This window comes from Rhinoderma darwinii (assembly GCF_050947455.1).
Source record: "Rhinoderma darwinii isolate aRhiDar2 chromosome 5 unlocalized genomic scaffold, aRhiDar2.hap1 SUPER_5_unloc_57, whole genome shotgun sequence".
Classification (NCBI taxonomy): domain Eukaryota; kingdom Metazoa; phylum Chordata; class Amphibia; order Anura; family Rhinodermatidae; genus Rhinoderma; species Rhinoderma darwinii.
The window spans coordinates 233,435-239,546 of record NW_027461817.1 but is presented as its reverse complement, the minus strand read 5'-3'; the positions used below and the strand labels follow the sequence as shown (position 1 = coordinate 239,546).

Genomic DNA, 6,112 nt, shown 5'->3' with positions numbered 1-6,112 from the left:
CGTTTTGATGTTGCGTCGGAGGTTTCCGTCAGAACGGGACCGTGAACAGACGCAAACTGATTTCAATGGTCATGGAGTCTGTGCCCCTGGTTTCCGTTTGTCTCTTTTGTGCACCGGACCAGTCGTTTTGCCGGAATCAATAGATTAGTCGACTACACTATTTCTTCAGTCAGAACGGGACCCCAACGTAGATGTGAACAGAGCCTTAGCAGTATTAGCAGTATTAGGCTAATTTCACAGTAGCGTTACTATACATTTACCTTCTTCTGTCAGAGGAAGAGAGGATCGAAAGATTAAGCGGAATGCAACGGTTCCGTTAGATTTACCATTGATTGGTAATTCTTTGGTTTCAGTTGCTTTCCATTTATCTCCGTTCGCTAAGTTTCCGTTTTTTTCTACGTAAGCAAAAGTGCAGTCTGTAGAACTTTTATTTCCGTGAAAAAAATAGGAAACCTATCGAACGGAGACAAACGGAAAGAAACTGAAACCAAAGAATTACCATTAAAATCAATGGTAATTCTAACGGAACCGTTGCTTTCCGCTTAATCTTTCGATCCTCTCTTCCTCTGACGGAAGAGAGATAAACGTATAGTAACGCCAGTGTGAACTTACCCTTAGTAGTATTGCCAGATGGTGAGTGTCTGTGTTGATCAGATGGTGGATGTCGGTGTTCTCATGCCAGATGTATAAGGGCCCGAGCTTATGATATATTCTATACGTTGTATCCACTTGAATGTTATTACACTTCCGATGCCGTTATATACAATGTCAGCGTTATTTGAACGGCTATTTTCTGTTTTTACGCGCCAGATCAGCACAACTCAAAGGTCCGTTGTACTTGTAGTAATGTCACTTCTTGGGGCACCTGATTAGTAGGTTTGCATGTTTATGTTGGTAGTGCGGCCAAGCTGGTACTTCTAGTGCGCTTTGCCTCACTGTCAGTGAATGGAAAGCAGTGATGGATGGGGAAGCTGCGGACATTTGTAAATATGCAGCCCCGGCACCTGTGGATATGATGCTGCAGTCCCAGCAGTTCAGTTAGATTTCTTTTAAAAAAATTTGCCCACATTTTGCCCCAATACTAGATTTAGCAAATGCTTCTCATGCGTAGATGGCGTCTCATTAAAATAAGTCTCAGTCCTCACGCACACTATATTAGTAATGGACGCGTTTCACAGCGTGGCATCCACTTCAAATCCAAAGTGTACGTGTCTAAGCAAATCTCCGGCATTGTATATTAGAAAGGTAATATGAATTATTTGGTGCTGTATATGTCAGATTTTCTGCTAGATGATTGTGTACTGTATATATAATAAAAGCCTGATATTTAAAGTGACCATCCGGGAAAATGCCTGATTTACTATCTATTACATTACTTTGGTTAATTGATTAACTAAGTAAGAGCTACACAAATCGATTTCCATCATATTCAATGGACCGGCAAATCGTCAAAATGACAAAACATGCCCATCGAGTCATTTATCCCTTCTAATATATATTATAAGTGAGCAATGCTGGATTAGCATCTATAGTCCATGAGGCTTTCTTGAATAGCAATTTAAAGCCTCATTTTTATGATTTATCATTACTGTCATAGAAGGCATCAGTTTACAAGGCGCCGAAAATGGAGCAAATTGCACCAAATTTATAAAAATGTTGCACACGGCTGAAATTGGTAGGGATGTTAGGCGCTCTTCTCTTCTTTACTTCACCTCATGACTGCTGCACATGTCTACAGCACTTTTATATTTTTCAGAAATGTGGGCATCTTACAACTTCTGCTAGCCACAACCCTTTTTTTTAGGAAGTTTGAAAAAGTTATGGCACATTTTAATTGGTAAATATTGTCCATTATTCACAAACATTTTAATATGTTCAACATTTGTGTTACAGAACTAGTATAATCTGGTATAATCCGGTATAATCTGGTATATTCCGGTATAATCTGGTATAATCAAGTCTTTCCCTTCTATGCAGCTATGATGTCACAGGTGGTGTTGCTTGTGATGTCATAAACACCAGTGTGGTCACTTTCTCTGCTGCCTCCACATTGGCTCATTTCACTGAGGTGAAAGCGACTGACGATGTGGTTGAAGCTTTGTATTATTGCGATACTAATCTGCCCTGTGACTGGTTCACAGATGGTAAGTGGGGCTTTTCTATTACAATGAGCGTCACATGTTGTCCGGGGGCTTATTCACTGTGAATGGTTATTACATTTTATGAAAACACAATGTTGACAGTCTAGGCCCCGGCTACCACTGTGTTACATTATGACATTTGTACTTTGTATTGTCTTACAATTTGCTATCTCACTTTTTATTCTAGACTAATGCCCTAGCAGTGCCCCCTGGAGCAGAGCCGTCCAAGTTATCGGACATATACAGATGGATGACAAAGTCCATATTTGGGGTGAGTAGGGGGATGATATCATTGCCCCGCTTATACTGTATCTTATATTGTACATCAGTTGTATCCTCTTCAGATACACACATTTTACAGCGAACCGCAGGAGACCAAATGTCGCTGCTGAGTCATAATCTAATATAAAGAGTGTGGTGGGAGTACTGGCTCTTATTGAGGAGAGCAAGCAGATGTATGGAGACTTATTTACAGGCAATGCTTCATCGGAAAAAAAAGTATGCAAATTAGCTCATATCAGTCAAACTATAGACTTCTCCAAACGGAAAAGAAAGACCCATGGAGGCGTCTCCGGTTTGGCAGTTATGAGATAAGTTACATACTAATATAAAGAGTAATGGCATAAGTAATGCACAGAGAATAAATCTCCTCCAGCGCATACGTGAGGTCTTATGTTATTTACTGACCCCCAATTATAAGTCATTTATTGTGGTCATGTCGGCTTTTCTCTATAATTTGTTACGTTTTTATTGTAGGTTGCTCCACCGGCTGCTCTGCCCCCCAAGGACGGCTATGTCCTATTTTGGGACTGCTGTGAGCATATCGGAGAGACGGTATTTGGGGTGAGTAAGAATTTACTATCAATATTGTCCATGTATGTTATATGTTCTATGCCCATTAATCACCCAGTTCACCCGGCAGTCTTGTCTTTTGTCTTGGCTCGCTCCAACAATGAAATGATATTATATTAACCCTTTCCGTCACAGCCCATTTAAATTTTCTTACTGTAATTTCCCTTCTTCCATGAGCCATACATTTTTATTTTTTCATCGACATAAGCGTACGTATGAGGACTTGTTTTTGTAAGTTGTTTTTTTTTTTACTGCAACCTTTCAATGTAGCCCTGGTGAGAAGTTTATTTTTTATTGTTTACATTATTTTACATAAAAAATGGGGAAAGGTCCTTTGAAAAACTTTTATTTATTTTTTCTTATATATATTCTTGAAATATTCAGTTTTTTTAGTTCCACTAGGGGGACTTAAACGTGTGTTGATTGGCTCATACAATACACTGCACAGGGCTTAAATGGGGTATACAACAGGAAATGTGATAATTGTCTGATCACTGGGGGCCCCTACCGATTGCTTGAGTGTGGGTCTTGAACCCCCTGTTTTTTTCCTCACTGCTTGACCACAATGAGGAGGACATTGAATAGAGGGGTGGTTGAGAATGCGTTCTTCCTCTCCATTCAAAATCCATGGGAGTAACGGAAACAGCTGAGTACAGCGCCCATCTGTTTCCGTCAGTCTCATAGACATTGAATAAAGCAGCGGTAAGGAGATACAGTTCTGGAACCCTATTCTCGCTGTTGGTGGCGGTCCCAGCAGGGGGCGCGTCCAGTGATCAGCCATTTATCACCTATCCAGTAGATAAGTGATAATTGTCAATTCTAAGACAACCCCTTTAATCGGATACTATCCCCTTAATTTAGCCCTCCCCGGCTGCCCTGATAAACCACCGCCCCTGCGTCACAGGGGGTGATGGGGGGACAGAGAAGACTATTGACCATGGCATCTTAGTGGTTAAATGGCCAGGATTGGAATTATCTCTGATCCCAGACCTTAGAGCAGGGTGTCAAATGTAATATACAGCTGAAGTTACGGACCCATACTTAAATACATGTACAGTGGATGTCGGGAAGGGGTTAAGAAATTATTGTTTAGAAGTGGAGCTATATACAATATTTTACTCATGTGTGGTACTTGTCATTGAGGTGTTTACTCAGGATCTACAAAGGCAAATCCTCTGCTTTTTTACCTGGTGTCCTTGTATGAAAACAATCAGTCCATGCTTTACAGGCTGAACATTGGCGCTGTGCAGACAATTAATGTACAGTCACAATCTTGTCTTACAGATTACTATAGAAAAACCCATCCCACCAAAGGAGGAACCGTCTCGGATCGAGAAGGTCATTAGGTGGGTCGAGGTGAACATCTTCGGAGTAAGTCAAACATTTTTAAGTATTTTTAGATATGTCATACTAGACTGAAATTATTAAATATACAGTAGTATCCCTCCCAAAAATATGAATCTAAAGGAACAAAGAGACTTATGGTCAATGTAGTCATCGTGTAGTGACTACAAAATAACCAAAATGTACAATTAAGAAACCAGATACAAATTACATTTTAAGCATTGGGCTATTGTCTTCCACCACGTATGTAACATAAGTAAACACACCATGGCCCATAGGATACTTGGGTAAATCCTCTCCCTAGAGAAGCCTATCACCTTATAACTATTGGCCGTAACGACCACTGTGACGGTCCCATACAGAGGATTTGCCCATGACATGACAACACCACCAGACATTGACCTTCCCCTGACCTCTATGTTCACTCTGTTTATTGCAGGTTACTCCGCTACCACCCGATCCACCCAAGGCGTCACCTTGCATGACCTTCCTAGGCCTCCTGAAGACACAGATCTCTTGGGTGAGTCTGATATTCACAGAATAGTAATTCTTCTTATTGGGGAGTGTAATTTGCTTTACATCCATAATCCTAACAAGAATCAGTCTGAGAACTTAGCAGAGGACAATGGTGGTTGTGATGTTTGGTTACGGGATGATTTTCTTTTTTCTGTTTTGTGTGCTTTTCTGTATTGTTCTTGTTGCTGAAGTTGGACTTAGATCCAGATGACATATTACGTGGATTGATAACATTTCTTTATAAGTCAGATACTTAGCAGCAGGTGTGAGATCAATCCTCCTACCGACTTACTGAGAATGAAAATGAAAAAATAACTATATTCCTACAGGTGACTCCAACTCCAGCTCCAGCTCCACCCAAAGAGAAAGAGGTGTCCTGGCTCCAGAGAAGCCTTAACTGGATTTATCAAGTAAGTGTCCTTTTTCCTCATTGTAGTATCATTTTTATTATTATACAGTAGCATTGTTATCAGGGGCGGACACACTGTACCATATATACTGCTATATAGGAGATCTACAGGACATACTGTACCATATATACTGCTGCATAGGGGCTCTATAGGACATACTGTACCATATATACTGCTGTATAGGAGATCTACAGGACATATTGTACCATATATACTGCTGCATAGGGGCTCTATAGGACATACTGTACCATATATACTGGCTGTATAGGATATCTACAGGACATACTGTACCATATATACTGCTGTATAGGGGCTCTATAGGACATACTGTACCTTATATACTGCTGTATAGGAGATCTACAGGACATACTGGACCATATATACTGCTGCAAAGGGGCTCTTTGGGACATACTGTACCATATATACTGCTGTATCGGGGATCTACAGGACATGCTGTACCATATATACTACTGCATAGGGGCTCTATAGGGAATATTGTACCAAATATACTGCTGCATAGGAGATCTATAGGCCATATTGTACCATATATGCTGCTGCATAGGAGATCTGCAGGACATACTGCACTATATATGCTGCCTCACAAGGGACTCTATAGGACATACTGTACCATATATGCTGCTGCATAGTGTCTCTATAGGACATACTACACCATATATACAGCTGCATAGGGGCTTTATAGGGCATACAGTACCATATATGCTGCTGCATAAAGGGCTCTATAGGACATACTATACCATATATGCTGCCTCATATGGACTCTATAGGACATACTATACCATATATGCTGCCTCATAGGGACTCTATAGGGGATACTGTACCATATATGCT

At 40.6% G+C, this 6,112-nt stretch overlaps 1 long non-coding RNA gene across 1 annotated transcript; it reads left to right on the top strand.

Moving 5' to 3' along the window:
• The first annotated feature begins 4,293 nt into the window (after window positions 1-4,293).
• Window positions 4,294-5,257, top strand: LOC142696336 (uncharacterized). The gene is made up of 3 exons (XR_012864247.1): window positions 4,294-4,364; window positions 4,777-4,857; window positions 5,183-5,257. It is a non-coding gene; the product is annotated as an uncharacterized LOC142696336 (long non-coding RNA).
• Window positions 5,258-6,112: the final 855 nt, after the last annotated feature.